Raw genomic sequence first — 16,963 nt, forward strand, 5'->3', positions numbered from 1 at the left:
ATGACATGTGTCATGCACAAAGTACATGTCCTAACCGACTTGCCAAAACTATAGTTTGTTAAACAAGACATGTGTGGAGTGGTTGACAAACGACTTTTAATGACTCCAACATAAGTGTATGTAAACTTCCGACTTCAACTGTATGTACCATTTGAAATTGTAAACCGATTTGCACAGAAGTATCCTTCCCTGGTGGTCTAGTGGTTAGGATTCGGCGCTCTCACCGCCGCGGCCCGGGTTCGATTCCCGGTCAGGGAACTTAACATTTGCGACCTTTTTACTTGTGCAACCTGTCACAAAAAATTTGGGCGGACATCGCACATATGTAGCATTTCAAATTGAGAACCGATTTGCTTTTGGTTATCCTTCCCTGATGGTCTACTGGTTAGGATTCGGTGCTCTCACCGCCGTGGCCCGGGTTCGATTCCCGGTCAGGGAACTAGTCTTTGTTACTTGTGCAACCTGTCACACTGAATTTAGTAGGTAATCGCACATATGTACCACTTTAATTGCAAACTGATTTCCCCTGCATTATCCTTACCTTGTTTTCTAGTGGTGCACCAGTCCCTCCTGCAGCAAAGCACCCCACAACATGATGCTGCCACCCCTGTGCTTCACTGTTGGGATGGTGTTCTTCGGCTTGCAAGCCTCCACCTTTTTCCTCCAAACATAACAATGGTCATTATAGCCAAATAGTTATATTTTTGTTTCATCAGACTAGAGGACATTTCTCCAAAAAGTAGGATCTTTGTCCACAAACTGCAGTCAGGCTTTTTTATGGCAGTTTTGGAGCAGCAGCTTCTTCCTTGCTGAGCGGCCTTTCAGGTTATGTCGATATAAGACTCGTTTTACTGTGGATGTAGATACTTTTGGACCTGTTTCCTCCAGCATCTTCACAAGGACCTTTGCTGTTGTTCTGGGATTGATTTGCACTTTTCGCACCAAAGTACGTTCATCTCTAGGAGACAGAACGCGTCTCCTTCCTGAGCGGTATGACGGCTGCGTGGTCACATGGTGTTTTTACTTGCGTACCATTTTTTTCTACAGATGAACTCGGTACCTTCAGGCGTTTGGAAATTGCTCCCAAGGATGAACCAGACTTGTGGAGGTCTACAATTGTTTTCTGAGGTCTTTGTTGATTTCTTTTGATTTTCCCATGATGTCAAGCAAAGAGGCACCGAGTTTAAAGGTAGGCCTTGAAATACATCTACAGGTACACCTCCAATTGACTCAAATGATGTCAATTAGCCTATCAGAAGCTTCTAAAGCCATGACATCATTTTCGGGAATTTTTCACGCTGTTTAAAGGCACAGCCAACTTAGTGTATGTAAACCTCTGACCCACTGGATTTGTGATACAGTGAATTATAAGTGAAATAATCTGTCTGTAAACAATTGTTGGAAAAATGACATGTGTCATGCACAAAGTACATGTCCTAACCGACTTGCCAAAACTATAGTTTGTTAAACAAGACATGTGTGGAGTGGTTGACAAACGACTTTTAATGACTCCAACATAAGTGTACGTAAACTTCCGACTTCAACTGTATGTACCATTTCAAATTGTAAACCGATTTGCACAAAAGTATCCTTCCCTGGTGGTCTAGTGGTTAGGATTTGGCGCTCTCACCGCAGCGGCCCGGGTTCGATTCCCGGTCAGGGAACTTATCATTTGCGACCTTTTTACTTGTGCAACCTGTCACAAAAAATTTGGGCGGACATCGCACATATGTAGCATTTCAAATTGAGAACCGATTTGCTTTGGGTTATCCTTCCCTGATGGTCTAGTGGTTAGGATTCGGTGCTCTCACCGCCGCGGCCCGGGTTCGATTCCCGGTCAGGGAACTAGTCTTTGTTACTTGTGCAACCTGTCACACTGAATTTAGTAGGTAATTGCACATATGTACCACTTTAATTGCAAACTGATTTCCCCTGCATTATCCTTACCTTGTTTTCTAGTGGTGCACCAGTCCCTCCTGCAGCAAAGCACCCCCACAACATGATGCTGCCACCCCTGTGCTTCACGGTTGGGATGGTGTTCTTCGGCTTGCAAGCCTCCACCTTTTGCCTCCAAACATAACAATGGTCATTATGGCCAAATAGTTATATTTTTGTTTCATCAGACCAGAGGACATTTCTCCAAAAAGTAGGATCTTTGTCCACAAACTGCAGTCAGGCTTTTTTATCGCAGTTTTGGAGCAGCAGCTTCTTCCTTGCTGAGCGGCCTTTCAGGTTATGTCGATATAGGACTCGTTTTACTGTGGATGTAGATACTTTTGGACCTGTTTCCTCCAGCATCTTCACAAGGTCCTTTGCTGTTGTTCTGGGATTGATTTGCACTTTTCGCACCAAAGTACGTTCATCTCTAGGAGACAGAACGCGTCTCCTTCCTGAGCGGTATGACGGCTGCGTGGTCACATGGTGTTTTTACTTGCGTACCATTTTTTCTACAGATGAACTCGGTACCTTCAGGCATTTGGAAATTGCTCCCAAGGATGAACCAGACTTGTGGAGGTCTACAATTGTTTTCTGAGGTCTTTGTTGATTTCTTTTGATTTTCCCATGATGTCAAGTAAAGAAGCACCGAGTTTAAAGGTAGGCCTTGAAATACATCTACAGGTACACCTCCAATTGACTCAAATGATGTCAATTAGCCTATCAGAAGCTTCTAAAGCCATGACATCATTTTCGGGAATTTTTCACGCTGTTTAAAGGCACAGCCAACTTAGTGTATGTAAACCTCTGACCCACTGGATTTGTGATACAGTGAATTATAAGTGAAATAATCTGTCTGTAAACAATTGTTGGAAAAATGACTTGTGTCATGCACAAAGTACATGTCCTAACCGACTTGCCAAAACTATAGTTTGTTAAACAAGACATGTGTGGAGTGGTTGACAAACGACTTTTAATGACTCCAACATAAGTGTACGTAAACTTCCGACTTCAACTGTATGTACCATTTCAAATTGTAAACCGATTTGCACAAAAGTATCCTTCCCTGGTGGTCTAGTGGTTAGGATTTGGCGCTCTCACCGCCGCGGCCCGGGTTCGATTCCCGGTCAGGGAACTTATCATTTGCGACCTTTTTACTTGTGCAACCTGTCACAAAAAATTTGGGCGGACATCGCACATATGTAGCATTTCAAATTGAGAACCGATTTGCTTTGGGTTATCCTTCCCTGATGGTCTAGTGGTTAGGATTCGGTGCTCTCACCGCCGCGGCCCGGTTTCGATTCCCGGTCAGGGAACTAGTCTTTGTTACTTGTGCAACCTGTCACACTGAATTTAGTAGGTAATTGCACATATGTACCACTTTAATTGCAAACTGATTTCCCCTGCATTATCCTTACCTTGTTTTCTAGTGGTGCACCAGTCCCTCCTGCAGCAAAGCACCCCCACAACATGATGCTGCCACCCCTGTGCTTCACGGTTGGGATGGTGTTCTTCGGCTTGCAAGCCTCCACCTTTTGCCTCCAAACATAACAATGGTCATTATGGCCAAATAGTTATATTTTTGTTTCATCAGACCAGAGGACATTTCTCCAAAAAGTAGGATCTTTGTCCACAAACTGCAGTCAGGCTTTTTTATGGCAGTTTTGGAGCAGCAGCTTCTTCCTTGCTGAGCGGCTTTTCAGGTTATGTCGATATAGGACTCGTTTTACTGTGGATGTAGATACTTTTGGACCTGTTTCCTCCAGCATCTTCACAAGGTCCTTTGCTGTTGTTCTGGGATTGATTTGCACTTTTCGCACCAAAGTACGTTCATCTCTAGGAGACAGAACGCGTCTCCTTCCTGAGCGGTATGACGGCTGCGTGGTCACATGGTGTTTTTACTTGCGTACCATTTTTTCTACAGATGAACTCGGTACCTTCAGGCGTTTGGAAATTGCTCCCAAGGATGAACCAGACTTGTGGAGGTCTACAATTGTTTTCTGAGGTCTTTGTTGATTTCTTTTGATTTTCCCATGATGTCAAGTAAAGAAGCACCGAGTTTAAAGGTAGGCCTTGAAATACATCTACAGGTACACCTCCAATTGACTCAAATGATGTCAATTAGCCTATCAGAAGCTTCTAAAGCCATGACATCATTTTCGGGAATTTTTCACGCTGTTTAAAGGCACAGCCAACTTAGTGTATGTAAACCTCTGACCCACTGGATTTGTGATACAGTGAATTATAAGTGAAATAATCTGTCTGTAAACAATTGTTGGAAAAATGACTTGTGTCATGCACAAAGTACATGTCCTAACCGACTTGCCAAAACTATAGTTTGTTAAACAAGACATGTGTGGAGTGGTTGACAAACGACTTTTAATGACTCCAACATAAGTGTACGTAAACTTCCGACTTCAACTGTATGTACCATTTCAAATTGTAAACCGATTTGCACAAAAGTATCCTTCCCTGGTGGTCTAGTGGTTAGGATTTGGCGCTCTCACCGCCGCGGCCCGGGTTCGATTCCCGGTCAGGGAACTTATCATTTGCGACCTTTTTACTTGTGCAACCTGTCACAAAAAATTTGGGCGGACATCGCACATATGTAGCATTTCAAATTGAGAACCGATTTGCTTTGGGTTATCCTTCCCTGATGGTCTAGTGGTTAGGATTCGGTGCTCTCACCGCCGCGGCCCGGGTTCGATTCCCGGTCAGGGAACTAGTCTTTGTTACTTGTGCAACCTGTCACACTGAATTTAGTAGGTAATTGCACATATGTACCACTTTAATTGCAAACTGATTTCCCCTGCATTATCCTTACCTTGTTTTCTAGTGGTGCACCAGACCCTCCTGCAGCAAAGCACCCCCACAACATGATGCTGCCACCCCTGTGCTTCACGGTTGGGATGGTGTTCTTCGGCTTGCAAGCCTCCACCTTTTGCCTCCAAACATAACAATGGTCATTATGGCCAAATAGTTATATTTTTGTTTCATCAGACCAGAGGACATTTCTCCAAAAAGTAGGATCTTTGTCCACAAACTGCAGTCAGGCTTTTTTATGGCAGTTTTGGAGCAGCAGCTTCTTCCTTGCTGAGCGGCCTTTCAGGTTATGTCGATATAGGACTCGTTTTACTGTGGATGTAAATACTTTTGGACCTGTTTCCTCCAGCATCTTCACAAGGTCCTTTGCTGTTGTTCTGGGATTGATTTGCACTTTTCGCACCAAAGTACGTTCATCTCTAGGAGACAGAACGCGTCTCCTTCCTGAGCGGTATGACGGCTGCGTGGTCACATGGTGTTTTTACTTGCGTACCATTTTTTCTACAGATGAACTCGGTACCTTCAGGCGTTTGGAAATTGCTCCCAAGGATGAACCAGACTTGTGGAGGTCTACAATTGTTTTCTGAGGTCTTTGTTGATTTCTTTTGATTTTCCCATGATGTCAAGCAAAGAGGCACCGAGTTTAAAGGTAGGCCTTGAAATACATCTACAGGTACACCTCCAATTGACTCAAATGATGTCAATTAGCCTATCAGAAGCTTCTAAAGCCATGACATCATTTTCGGGAATTTTTCACGCTGTTTAAAGGCACAGCCAACTTAGTGTATGTAAACCTCTGACCCACTGGATTTGTGATACAGTGAATTATAAGTGAAATAATCTGTCTGTAAACAATTGTTGGAAAAATGACTTGTGTCATGCACAAAGTACATGTCCTAACCGACTTGCCAAAACTATAGTTTGTTAAACAAGACATGTGTGGAGTGGTTGACAAACGACTTTTAATGACTCCAACATAAGTGTACGTAAACTTCCGACTTCAACTGTATGTACCATTTCAAATTGTAAACCGATTTGCACAAAAGTATCCTTCCCTGGTGGTCTAGTGGTTAGGATTTGGCGCTCTCACCGCCGCGGCCCGGGTTCGATTCCCGGTCAGGGAACTTATCATTTGCGACCTTTTTACTTGTGCAACCTGTCACAAAAAATTTGGGCGGACATCGCACATATGTAGCATTTCAAATTGAGAACCGATTTGCTTTGGGTTATCCTTCCCTGATGGTCTAGTGGTTAGGATTCGGTGCTCTCACCGCCGCGGCCCGGGTTCGATTCCCGGTCAGGGAACTAGTCTTTGTTACTTGTGCAACCTGTCACACTGAATTTAGTAGGTAATTGCACATATGTACCACTTTAATTGCAAACTGATTTCCCCTGCATTATCCTTACCTTGTTTTCTAGTGGTGCACCAGACCCTCCTGCAGCAAAGCACCCCCACAACATGATGCTGCCACCCCTGTGCTTCACGGTTGGGATGGTGTTCTTCGGCTTGCAAGCCTCCACCTTTTGCCTCCAAACATAACAATGGTCATTATGGCCAAATAGTTATATTTTTGTTTCATCAGACCAGAGGACATTTCTCCAAAAAGTAGGATCTTTGTCCACAAACTGCAGTCAGGCTTTTTTATGGCAGTTTTGGAGCAGCAGCTTCTTCCTTGCTGAGCGGCCTTTCAGGTTATGTCGATATAGGACTCGTTTTACTGTGGATGTAGATACTTTTGGACCTGTTTCCTCCAGCATCTTCACAAGGTCCTTTGCTGTTGTTCTGGGATTGATTTGCACTTTTCGCACCAAAGTACGTTCATCTCTAGGAGACAGAACGCGTCTCCTTCCTGAGCGGTATGACGGCTGCGTGGTCACATGGTGTTTTTACTTGCGTACCATTTTTTCTACAGATGAACTCGGTACCTTCAGGCGTTTGGAAATTGCTCCCAAGGATGAACCAGACTTGTGGAGGTCTACAATTGTTTTCTGAGGTCTTTGTTGAATTCTTTTGATTTTCCCATGATGTCAAGCAAAGAGGCACCGAGTTTAAAGGTAGGCCTTGAAATACATCTACAGGTACACCTCCAATTGACTCAAATGATGTCAATTAGCCTATCAGAAGCTTCTAAAGCCATGACATCATTTTCGGGAATTTTTCACGCTGTTTAAAGGCACAGCCAACTTAGTGTATGTAAACCTCTGACCCACTGGATTTGTGATACAGTGAATTATAAGTGAAATAATCTGTCTGTAAACAATTGTTGGAAAAATGACTTGTGTCATGCACAAAGTACATGTCCTAACCGACTTGCCAAAACTATAGTTTGTTAAACAAGACATGTGTGGAGTGGTTGACAAACGACTTTTAATGACTCCAACATAAGTGTACGTAAACTTCCGACTTCAACTGTATGTACCATTTCAAATTGTAAACCGATTTGCACAAAAGTATCCTTCCCTGATGGTCTAGTGGTTAGGATTTGGCGCTCTCACCGCCGCGGCCCGGGTTCGATTCCCGGTCAGGGAACTTATCATTTGCGACCTTTTTACTTGTGCAACCTGTCACAAAAAATTTGGGCGGACATCGCACATATGTAGCATTTCAAATTGAGAACCGATTTGCTTTGGGTTATCCTTCCCTGATGGTCTAGTGGTTAGGATTCGGTGCTCTCACCGCCGCGGCCCGGGTTCGATTCCCGGTCAGGGAACTAGTCTTTGTTACTTGTGCAACCTGTCACACTGAATTTAGTAGGTAATCGCACATATGTACCACTTTAATTGCAAACTGATTTCCCCTGCATTATCCTTACCTTGTTTTCTAGTGGTGCACCAGTCCCTAATGCAGCAAAGCACCCCCACAACATGATGCTGCCACCCCTGTGCTTCACTGTTGGGATGGTGTTCTTCGGCTTGCAAGCCTCCACCTTTTGCCTCCAAACATAACAATGGTCATTATAGCCAAATAGTTATATTTTTGTTTCATCAGACCAGAGGACATTTCTCCAAAAAGTAGGATCTTTGTCCACAAACTGCAGTCAGGCTTTTTTATGGCAGTTTTGGAGCAGCAGCTTCTTCCTTGCTGAGCGGCCTTTCAGGTTATGTCGATATAGGACTCGTTTTACTGTGGATGTAGATACTTTTGGACCTGTTTCCTCCAGCATCTTCACAAGGTCCTTTGCTGTTGTTCTGGGATTGATTTGCACTTTTCGCACCAAAGTACGTTCATCTCTAGGAGACAGAACGCGTCTCCTTCCTGAGCGGTATGACGGCTGCGTGGTCACATGGTGTTTTTACTTGCGTACCATTTTTTCTACAGATGAACTCGGTACCTTCAGGCGTTTGGAAATTGCTCCCAAGGATGAACCAGACTTGTGGAGGTCTACAATTGTTTTCTGAGGTCATGGCTGATTTCTTTTGATTTTCCCATGATGTCAAGCAAAGAGGCACCAAGTTTAAAGGTAGGCCTTGAAATACATCTACAGGTACACCTCCAATTGACTCAAATGATGTCAATTAGCCTATCAGAAGCTTCTAAAGTCATGACATCATTTTCGGGAATTTTCCACGCTGTTTAAAGGCACAGCCAACTTAGTGTATGTAAACCTCTGACCCACTGGATTTGTGATACAGTGAATTATAAGTGAAATAATCTGTCTGTAAACAATTGTTGGAAAAATGACATGTGTCATGCACAAAGTACATGTCCTAACCGACTTGCCAAAACTATAGTTTGTTAAACAAGACATGTGTGGAGTGGTTGACAAACGACTTTTAATGACTCCAACATAAGTGTACGTAAACTTCCGACTTCAACTGTATGTACCATTTCAAATTGTAAACCGATTTGCACAAAAGTATCCTTCCCTGGTGGTCTAGTGGTTAGGATTTGGCGCTCTCACCGCCGCGGCCCGGGTTCGATTCCCGGTCAGGGAACTTATCATTTGCGACCTTTTTACTTGTGCAACCTGTCACAAAAAATTTGGGCGGACATCGCACATATGTAGCATTTCAAATTGAGAACCGATTTGCTTTGGGTTATCCTTCCCTGATGGTCTAGTGGTTAGGATTCGGTGCTCTCACCGCCGTGGCCCGGGTTCGATTCCCGGTCAGGGAACTAGTCTTTGTTACTTGTGCAACCTGTCACACTGAATTTAGTAGGTAATCGCACATATGTACCACTTTAATTGCAAACTGATTTCCCCTGCATTATCCTTACCTTGTTTTCTAGTGGTGCACCAGTCCCTCCTGCAGCAAAGCACCCCCACAACATGATGCTGCCACCCCTGTGCTTCACGGTTGGGATGGTGTTCTTCGGCTTGCAAGCCTCCACCTTTTGCCTCCAAACATAACAATGGTCATTATGGCCAAATAGTTATATTTTTGTTTCATCAGACCAGAGGACATTTCTCCAAAAAGTAGGATCTTTGTCCACAAACTGCAGTCAGGCTTTTTTATGGCAGTTTTGGAGCAGCAGCTTCTTCCTTGCTGAGCGGCCTTTCAGGTTATGTCGATATAGGACTCGTTTTACTGTGGATGTAGATACTTTTGGACCTGTTTCCTCCAGCATCTTCACAAGGTCCTTTGCTGTTGTTCTGGGATTGATTTGCACTTTTCGCACCAAAGTACGTTCATCTCTAGGAGACAGAACGCGTCTCCTTCCTGAGCGGTATGACGGCTGCGTGGTCACATGGTGTTTTTACTTGCGTACCATTTTTTCTACAGATGAACTCGGTACCTTCAGGCGTTTGGAAATTGCTCCCAAGGATGAACCAGACTTGTGGAGGTCTACAATTGTTTTCTGAGGTCTTGGTTGATTTCTTTTGATTTTCCCATGATGTCAAGCAAAGAAGCACCGAGTTTAAAGGTAGGCCTTGAAATACATCTACAGGTACACCTCCAATTGACTCAAATGATGTCAATTAGCCTATCAGAAGCTTCTAAAGCCATGACATCATTTTCGGGAATTTTCCACGCTGTTTAAAGGCACAGCCAACTTAGTGTATGTAAACCTCTGACCCACTGGATTTGTGATACAGTGAATTATAAGTGAAATAATCTGTCTGTAAACAATTGTTGGAAAAATGACTTGTGTCATGCACAAAGTACATGTCCTAACCGACTTGCCAAAACTATAGTTTGTTAAACAAGACATGTGTGGAGTGGTTGACAAACGACTTTTAATGACTCCAACATAAGTGTACGTAAACTTCCGACTTCAACTGTATGTACCATTTCAAATTGTAAACCGATTTGCACAAAAGTATCCTTCCCTGGTGGTCTAGTGGTTAGGATTTGGCGCTCTCACCGCCGCGGCCCGGGTTCGATTCCCGGTCAGGGAACTTATCATTTGCGACCTTTTTACTTGTGCAACCTGTCACAAAAAATTTGGGCGGACATCGCACATATGTAGCATTTCAAATTGAGAACCGATTTGCTTTGGGTTATCCTTCCCTGATGGTCTAGTGGTTAGGATTCGGTGCTCTCACCGCCGCGGCCCGGGTTCGATTCCCGGTCAGGGAACTAGTCTTTGTTACTTGTGCAACCTGTCACACTGAATTTAGTAGGTAATTGCACATATGTACCACTTTAATTGCAAACTGATTTCCCCTGCATTATCCTTACCTTGTTTTCAAGTGGTGCACCAGTTCCTCCTGCAGCAAAGCACCCCCACAACATGATGCTGCCACCCCTGTGCTTCACGGTTGGGATGGTGTTCTTCGGCTTGCAAGCCTCCACCTTTTGCCTCCAAACATAACAATGGTCATTATGGCCAAATAGTTATATTTTTGTTTCATCAGACCAGAGGACATTTCTCCAAAAAGTAGGATCTTTGTCCACAAACTGCAGTCAGGCTTTTTTATGGCAGTTTTGGAGCAGCAGCTTCTTCCTTGCTGAGCGGCCTTTCAGGTTATGTCGATATAGGACTCGTTTTACTGTGGATGTAGATACTTTTGGACCTGTTTCCTCCAGCATCTTCACAAGGTCCTTTGCTGTTGTTCTGGGATTGATTTGCACTTTTTGCACCAAAGTACGTTCATCTCTAGGAGACAGAACGCGTCTCCTTACAGAGCGGTATGACGGCTGCGTGGTCACATGGTGTTTTTACTTGCGTACCATTTTTTCTACAGATGAACTCGGTACCTTCAGGCGTTTGGAAATTGCTCCCAAGGATGAACCAGACTTGTGGAGGTCTACAATTGTTTTCTGAGGTCTTTGTTGATTTCTTTTGATTTTCCCATGATGTCAAGCAAAGAGGCACCGAGTTTAAAGGTAGGCCTTGAAATACATCTACAGGTACACCTCCAATTGACTCAAATGATGTCAATTAGCCTATCAGAAGCTTCTAAAGCCATGACATCATTTTCGGGAATTTTTCACGCTGTTTAAAGGCACAGCCAACTTAGTGTATGTAAACCTCTGACCCACTGGATTTGTGATACAGTGAATTATAAGTGAAATAATCTGTCTGTAAACAATTGTTGGAAAAATGACTTGTGTCATGCACAAAGTACATGTCCTAACCGACTTGCCAAGACTATAGTTTGTTAAACAAGACATGTGTGGAGTGGTTGACAAACGACTTTTAATGACTCCAACATAAGTGTACGTAAACTTCCGACTTCAACTGTATGTACCATTTCAAATTGTAAACCGATTTGCACAAAAGTATCCTTCCCTGGTGGTCTAGTGGTTAGGATTTGGCGCTCTCACCGCCGCGGCCCGGGTTCGATTCCCGGTCAGGGAACTTATCATTTGCGACCTTTTTACTTGTGCAACCTGTCACAAAAAATTTGGGCGGACATCGCACATATGTAGCATTTCAAATTGAGAACCGATTTGCTTTGGGTTATCCTTCCCTGATGGTCTAGTGGTTAGGATTCGGTGCTCTCACCGCCGCGGCCCAGGTTCGATTCCCGGTCAGGGAACTAGTCTTTGTTACTTGTGCAACCTGTCACACTGAATTTAGTAGGTAATTGCACATATGTACCACTTTAATTGCAAACTGATTTCCCCTGCATTATCCTTACCTTGTTTTCTAGTGGTGCACCAGTCCCTCCTGCAGCAAAGCACCCCCACAACATGATGCTGCCACCCCTGTGCTTCACGGTCGGGATGGTGTTCTTCGGCTTGCAAGCCTCCACCTTTTGCCTCCAAACATAACAATGGTCATTATGGCCAAATAGTTATATTTTTGTTTCATCAGACCAGAGGACATTTCTCCAAAAAGTAGGATCTTTGTCCACAAACTGCAGTCAGGCTTTTTTATGGCAGTTTTGGAGCAGCAGCTTCTTCCTTGCTGAGCGGCCTTTCAGGTTATGTCGATATAGGACTCGTTTTACTGTGGATGTAGATACTTTTGGACCTGTTTCCTCCAGCATCTTCACAAGGTCCTTTGCTGTTGTTCTGGGATTGATTTGCACTTTTCGCACCAAAGTACGTTCATCTCTAGGAGACAGAACGCGTCTCCTTCCTGAGCGGTATGACGGCTGCGTGGTCACATGGTGTTTTTACTTGCGTACCATTTTTTCTACAGATGAACTCGGTACCTTCAGGCGTTTGGAAATTGCTCCCAAGGATGAACCAGACTTGTGGAGGTCTACAATTGTTTTCTGAGGTCTTTGTTGATTTCTTTTGATTTTCCCATGATGTCAAGCAAAGAGGCACCGAGTTTAAAGGTAGGCCTTGAAATACATCTACAGGTACACCTCCAATTGACTCAAATGATGTCAATTAGCCTATCAGAAGCTTCTAAAGCCATGACATCATTTTCGGGAATTTTTCACGCTGTTTAAAGGCACAGCCAACTTAGTGTATGTAAACCTCTGACCCACTGGATTTGTGATACAGTGAATTATAAGTGAAATAATCTGTCTGTAAACAATTGTTGGAAAAATGACTTGTGTCATGCACAAAGTACATGTCCTAACCGACTTGCCAAAACTATAGTTTGTTAAACAAGACATGTGTGGAGTGGTTGACAAACGACTTTTAATGACTCCAACATAAGTGTACGTAAACTTCCGACTTCAACTGTATGTACCATTTCAAATTGTAAACCGATTTGCACAAAAGTATCCTTCCCTGGTGGTCTAGTGGTTAGGATTTGGCGCTCTCACCGCCGCGGCCCGGGTTCGATTCCCGGTCAGGGAACTTATCATTTGCGACCTTTTTACTTGTGCAACCTGTCACAAAAAATTTGGGCGGACATCGCACATATGTAGCATTTCAAATTGAGAACCGATTTGCTTTGGGTTATCCTTCTCTGATGGTCTAGTGGTTAGGATTCGGTGCTCTCACCGCCGCAGCCCGGTTTCGATTCCCGGTCAGGGAACTAGTCTTTGTTACTTGTGCAACCTGTCACACTGAATTTAGTAGGTAATTGCACATATGTACCACTTTAATTGCAAACTGATTTCCCCTGCATTATCCTTACCTTGTTTTCTAGTGGTGCACCAGTCCCTCCTGCAGCAAAGCACCCCCACAACATGATGCTGCCACCCCTGTGCTTCACGGTCGGGATGGTGTTCTTCGGCTTGCAAGCCTCCACCTTTTGCCTCCAAACATAACAATGGTCATTATGGCCAAATAGTTATATTTTTGTTTCATCAGACCAGAGGACATTTCTCCAAAAAGTAGGATCTTTGTCCACAAACTGCAGTCAGGCTTTTTTATGGCAGTTTTGGAGCAGCAGCTTCTTCCTTGCTGAGCGGCCTTTCAGGTTATGTCGATATAGGACTCGTTTTACTGTGGATGTAGATACTTTTGGACCTGTTTCCTCCAGCATCTTCACAAGGTCCTTTGCTGTTGTTCTGGGATTGATTTGCACTTTTCGCACCAAAGTACGTTCATCTCTAGGAGACAGAACGCGTCTCCTTCCTGAGCGGTATGACGGCTGCGTGGTCACATGGTGTTTTTACTTGCGTACCATTTTTTCTACAGATGAACTCGGTACCTTCAGGCGTTTGGAAATTGCTCCCAAGGATGAACCAGACTTGTGGAGGTCTACAATTGTTTTCTGAGGTCTTTGTTGATTTCTTTTGATTTTCCCATGATGTCAAGCAAAGAGGCACCGAGTTTAAAGGTAGGCCTTGAAATACATCTACAGGTACACCTCCAATTGACTCAAATGATGTCAATTAGCCTATCAGAAGCTTCTAAAGCCATGACATCATTTTCGGGAATTTTTCACGCTGTTTAAAGGCACAGCCAACTTAGTGTATGTAAACCTCTGACCCACTGGATTTGTGATACAGTGAATTATAAGTGAAATAATCTGTCTGTAAACAATTGTTGGAAAAATGACTTGTGTCATGCACAAAGTACATGTCCTAACCGACTTGCCAAAACTATAGTTTGTTAAACAAGACATGTGTGGAGTGGTTGACAAACGACTTTTAATGACTCCAACATAAGTGTACGTAAACTTCCGACTTCAACTGTATGTACCATTTCAAATTGTAAACCGATTTGCACAAAAGTATCCTTCCCTGGTGGTCTAGTGGTTAGGATTTGGCGCTCTCACCGCCGCGGCCCGGGTTCGATTCCCGGTCAGGGAACTTATCATTTGCGACCTTTTTACTTGTGCAACCTGTCACAAAAAATTTGGGCGGACATCGCACATATGTAGCATTTCAAATTGAGAACCGATTTGCTTTGGGTTATCCTTCCCTGATGGTCTAGTGGTTAGGATTCGGTGCTCTCACCGCCGCGGCCCGGTTTCGATTCCCGGTCAGGGAACTAGTCTTTGTTACTTGTGCAACCTGTCACACTGAATTTAGTAGGTAATTGCACATATGTACCACTTTAATTGCAAACTGATTTCCCCTGCATTATCCTTACCTTGTTTTCTAGTGGTGCACCAGTCCCTCCTGCAGCAAAGCACCCCCACAACATGATGCTGCCACCCCTGTGCTTCACGGTCGGGATGGTGTTCTTCGGCTTGCAAGCCTCCACCTTTTGCCTCCAAACATAACAATGGTCATTATGGCCAAATAGTTATATTTTTGTTTCATCAGACCAGAGGACATTTCTCCAAAAAGTAGGATCTTTGTCCACAAACTGCAGTCAGGCTTTTTTATGGCAGTTTTGGAGCAGCAGCTTCTTCCTTGCTGAGCGGCCTTTCAGGTTATGTCGATATAGGACTCGTTTTACTGTGGATGTAGATACTTTTGGACCTGTTTCCTCCAGCATCTTCACAAGGTCCTTTGCTGTTGTTCTGGGATTGATTTGCACTTTTCGCACCAAAGTACGTTCATCTCTAGGAGACAGAACGCGTCTCCTTCCTGAGCGGTATGACGGCTGCGTGGTCACATGGTGTTTTTACTTGCGTACCATTTTTTCTACAGATGAACTCGGTACCTTCAGGCGTTTGGAAATTGCTCCCAAGGATGAACCAGACTTGTGGAGGTCTACAATTGTTTTCTGAGGTCTTTGTTGATTTCTTTTGATTTTCCCATGATGTCAAGCAAAGAGGCACCGAGTTTAAAGGTAGGCCTTGAAATACATCTACAGGTACACCTCCAATTGACTCAAATGATGTCAATTAGCCTATCAGAAGCTTCTAAAGCCATGACATCATTTTCGGGAATTTTTCACGCTGTTTAAAGGCACAGCCAACTTAGTGTATGTAAACCTCTGACCCACTGGATTTGTGATACAGTGAATTATAAGTGAAATAATCTGTCTGTAAACAATTGTTGGAAAAATGACTTGTGTCATGCACAAAGTACATGTCCTAACCGACTTGCCAAAACTATAGTTTGTTAAACAAGACATGTGTGGAGTGGTTGACAAACGACTTTTAATGACTCCAACATAAGTGTAAGTAAACTTCCGACTTCAACTGTATGTACCATTTCAAATTGTAAACCGATTTGCACAAAAGTATCCTTCCCTGGTGGTCTAGTGGTTAGGATTTGGCGCTCTCACCGCCGCGGCCCGGGTTCGATTCCCGGTCAGGGAACTTATCATTTGCGACCTTTTTACTTGTGCAACCTGTCACAAAAAATTTGGGCGGACATCGCACATATGTAGCATTTCAAATTGAGAACCGATTTGCTTTGGGTTATCCTTCCCTGATGGTCTAGTGGTTAGGATTCGGTGCTCTCACCGCCGCGGCCCGGGTTCGATTCCCGGTCAGGGAACTAGTCTTTGTTACTTGTGCAACCTGTCACACTGAATTTAGTAGGTAATTGCACATATGTACCACTTTAATTGCAAACTGATTTCCCCTGCATTATCCTTACCTTGTTTTCTAGTGGTGCACCAGTCCCTCCTGCAGCAAAGCACCCCCACAACATGATGCTGCCACCCCTGTGCTTCACGGTCGGGATGGTGTTCTTCGGCTTGCAAGCCTCCACCTTTTGCCTCCAAACATAACAATGGTCATTATGGCCAAATAGTTATATTTTTGTTTCATCAGACCAGAGGACATTTCTCCAAAAAGTAGGATCTTTGTCCACAAACTGCAGTCAGGCTTTTTTATGGCAGTTTTGGAGCAGCAGCTTCTTCCTTGCTGAGCGGCCTTTCAGGTTATGTCGATATAGGACTCGTTTTACTGTGGATGTAGATACTTTTGGACCTGTTTCCTCCAGCATCTTCACAAGGTCCTTTGCTGTTGTTCTGGGATTGATTTGCACTTTTCGCACCAAAGTACGTTCATCTCTAGGAGACAGAACGCGTCTCCTTCCTGAGCGGTATGACGGCTGCGTGGTCACATGGTGTTTTTACTTGCGTACCATTTTTTCTACAGATGAACTCGGTACCTTCAGGCGTTTGGAAATTGCTCCCAAGGATGAACCAGACTTGTGGAGGTCTACAATTGTTTTCTGAGGTCTTTGTTGATTTCTTTTGATTTTCCCATGATGTCAAGCAAAGAGGCACCGAGTTTAAAGGTAGGCCTTGAAATACATCTACAGGTACACCTCCAATTGACTCAAATGATGTCAATTAGCCTATCAGAAGCTTCTAAAGCCATGACATCATTTTCGGGAATTTTTCACGCTGTTTAAAGGCACAGCCAACTTAGTGTATGTAAACCTCTGACCCACTGGATTTGTGATACAGTGAATTATAAGTGAAATAATCTGTCTGTAAACAATTGTTGGAAAAATGACTTGTGTCATGCACAAAGTACATGTCCTAACCGACTTGCCAAAACTATAGTTTGTTAAACAAGACATGTGTGGAGTGGTTGACAAAC

At 43.8% G+C, this 16,963-nt stretch overlaps 24 non-coding genes across 24 annotated transcripts; all 24 read left to right on the forward strand.

Annotated features, from left to right (window-relative positions):
- Positions 1 to 186: 186 nt before the first annotated feature.
- Positions 187 to 258, forward strand: trnae-cuc (transfer RNA glutamic acid (anticodon CUC)). Its single transcript has one exon. It is a non-coding gene; the product is annotated as a tRNA-Glu (tRNA).
- A 109-nt stretch (positions 259 to 367) lies between these two features.
- Positions 368 to 439, forward strand: trnae-cuc (transfer RNA glutamic acid (anticodon CUC)). Its single transcript has one exon. It is a non-coding gene; the product is annotated as a tRNA-Glu (tRNA).
- Positions 440 to 1,592: 1,153 nt separating this feature from the next.
- Positions 1,593 to 1,664, forward strand: trnae-cuc (transfer RNA glutamic acid (anticodon CUC)). Its single transcript has one exon. It is a non-coding gene; the product is annotated as a tRNA-Glu (tRNA).
- Positions 1,665 to 1,773: 109 nt separating this feature from the next.
- Positions 1,774 to 1,845, forward strand: trnae-cuc (transfer RNA glutamic acid (anticodon CUC)). The gene has a single exon. It is a non-coding gene; the product is annotated as a tRNA-Glu (tRNA).
- A 1,153-nt stretch (positions 1,846 to 2,998) lies between these two features.
- Positions 2,999 to 3,070, forward strand: trnae-cuc (transfer RNA glutamic acid (anticodon CUC)). Its single transcript has one exon. It is a non-coding gene; the product is annotated as a tRNA-Glu (tRNA).
- A 109-nt stretch (positions 3,071 to 3,179) lies between these two features.
- trnae-cuc (transfer RNA glutamic acid (anticodon CUC)) lies at positions 3,180 to 3,251 on the forward strand. Its single transcript has one exon. It is a non-coding gene; the product is annotated as a tRNA-Glu (tRNA).
- A 1,153-nt stretch (positions 3,252 to 4,404) lies between these two features.
- Positions 4,405 to 4,476, forward strand: trnae-cuc (transfer RNA glutamic acid (anticodon CUC)). The gene has a single exon. It is a non-coding gene; the product is annotated as a tRNA-Glu (tRNA).
- Positions 4,477 to 4,585: 109 nt separating this feature from the next.
- Positions 4,586 to 4,657, forward strand: trnae-cuc (transfer RNA glutamic acid (anticodon CUC)). Its single transcript has one exon. It is a non-coding gene; the product is annotated as a tRNA-Glu (tRNA).
- Positions 4,658 to 5,810: 1,153 nt separating this feature from the next.
- Positions 5,811 to 5,882, forward strand: trnae-cuc (transfer RNA glutamic acid (anticodon CUC)). Its single transcript has one exon. It is a non-coding gene; the product is annotated as a tRNA-Glu (tRNA).
- A 109-nt stretch (positions 5,883 to 5,991) lies between these two features.
- On the forward strand, positions 5,992 to 6,063 carry trnae-cuc (transfer RNA glutamic acid (anticodon CUC)). The gene has a single exon. It is a non-coding gene; the product is annotated as a tRNA-Glu (tRNA).
- A 1,153-nt stretch (positions 6,064 to 7,216) lies between these two features.
- Positions 7,217 to 7,288, forward strand: trnae-cuc (transfer RNA glutamic acid (anticodon CUC)). Its single transcript has one exon. It is a non-coding gene; the product is annotated as a tRNA-Glu (tRNA).
- A 109-nt stretch (positions 7,289 to 7,397) lies between these two features.
- trnae-cuc (transfer RNA glutamic acid (anticodon CUC)) lies at positions 7,398 to 7,469 on the forward strand. Its single transcript has one exon. It is a non-coding gene; the product is annotated as a tRNA-Glu (tRNA).
- A 1,153-nt stretch (positions 7,470 to 8,622) lies between these two features.
- On the forward strand, positions 8,623 to 8,694 carry trnae-cuc (transfer RNA glutamic acid (anticodon CUC)). The gene has a single exon. It is a non-coding gene; the product is annotated as a tRNA-Glu (tRNA).
- Positions 8,695 to 8,803: 109 nt separating this feature from the next.
- trnae-cuc (transfer RNA glutamic acid (anticodon CUC)) lies at positions 8,804 to 8,875 on the forward strand. Its single transcript has one exon. It is a non-coding gene; the product is annotated as a tRNA-Glu (tRNA).
- A 1,153-nt stretch (positions 8,876 to 10,028) lies between these two features.
- trnae-cuc (transfer RNA glutamic acid (anticodon CUC)) lies at positions 10,029 to 10,100 on the forward strand. Its single transcript has one exon. It is a non-coding gene; the product is annotated as a tRNA-Glu (tRNA).
- Positions 10,101 to 10,209: 109 nt separating this feature from the next.
- trnae-cuc (transfer RNA glutamic acid (anticodon CUC)) lies at positions 10,210 to 10,281 on the forward strand. Its single transcript has one exon. It is a non-coding gene; the product is annotated as a tRNA-Glu (tRNA).
- A 1,153-nt stretch (positions 10,282 to 11,434) lies between these two features.
- Positions 11,435 to 11,506, forward strand: trnae-cuc (transfer RNA glutamic acid (anticodon CUC)). The gene has a single exon. It is a non-coding gene; the product is annotated as a tRNA-Glu (tRNA).
- A 109-nt stretch (positions 11,507 to 11,615) lies between these two features.
- On the forward strand, positions 11,616 to 11,687 carry trnae-cuc (transfer RNA glutamic acid (anticodon CUC)). Its single transcript has one exon. It is a non-coding gene; the product is annotated as a tRNA-Glu (tRNA).
- Positions 11,688 to 12,840: 1,153 nt separating this feature from the next.
- trnae-cuc (transfer RNA glutamic acid (anticodon CUC)) lies at positions 12,841 to 12,912 on the forward strand. The gene has a single exon. It is a non-coding gene; the product is annotated as a tRNA-Glu (tRNA).
- Positions 12,913 to 13,021: 109 nt separating this feature from the next.
- Positions 13,022 to 13,093, forward strand: trnae-cuc (transfer RNA glutamic acid (anticodon CUC)). Its single transcript has one exon. It is a non-coding gene; the product is annotated as a tRNA-Glu (tRNA).
- Positions 13,094 to 14,246: 1,153 nt separating this feature from the next.
- trnae-cuc (transfer RNA glutamic acid (anticodon CUC)) lies at positions 14,247 to 14,318 on the forward strand. The gene has a single exon. It is a non-coding gene; the product is annotated as a tRNA-Glu (tRNA).
- Positions 14,319 to 14,427: 109 nt separating this feature from the next.
- Positions 14,428 to 14,499, forward strand: trnae-cuc (transfer RNA glutamic acid (anticodon CUC)). The gene has a single exon. It is a non-coding gene; the product is annotated as a tRNA-Glu (tRNA).
- Positions 14,500 to 15,652: 1,153 nt separating this feature from the next.
- Positions 15,653 to 15,724, forward strand: trnae-cuc (transfer RNA glutamic acid (anticodon CUC)). The gene has a single exon. It is a non-coding gene; the product is annotated as a tRNA-Glu (tRNA).
- A 109-nt stretch (positions 15,725 to 15,833) lies between these two features.
- On the forward strand, positions 15,834 to 15,905 carry trnae-cuc (transfer RNA glutamic acid (anticodon CUC)). Its single transcript has one exon. It is a non-coding gene; the product is annotated as a tRNA-Glu (tRNA).
- The last annotated feature ends 1,058 nt before the right edge of the window (positions 15,906 to 16,963 follow it).

This window comes from Salmo salar, chromosome 04 (assembly GCF_965601325.2).
Source record: "Salmo salar chromosome 04, fSalSal1, whole genome shotgun sequence".
Lineage (NCBI taxonomy): Eukaryota > Metazoa > Chordata > Actinopteri > Salmoniformes > Salmonidae > Salmo > Salmo salar.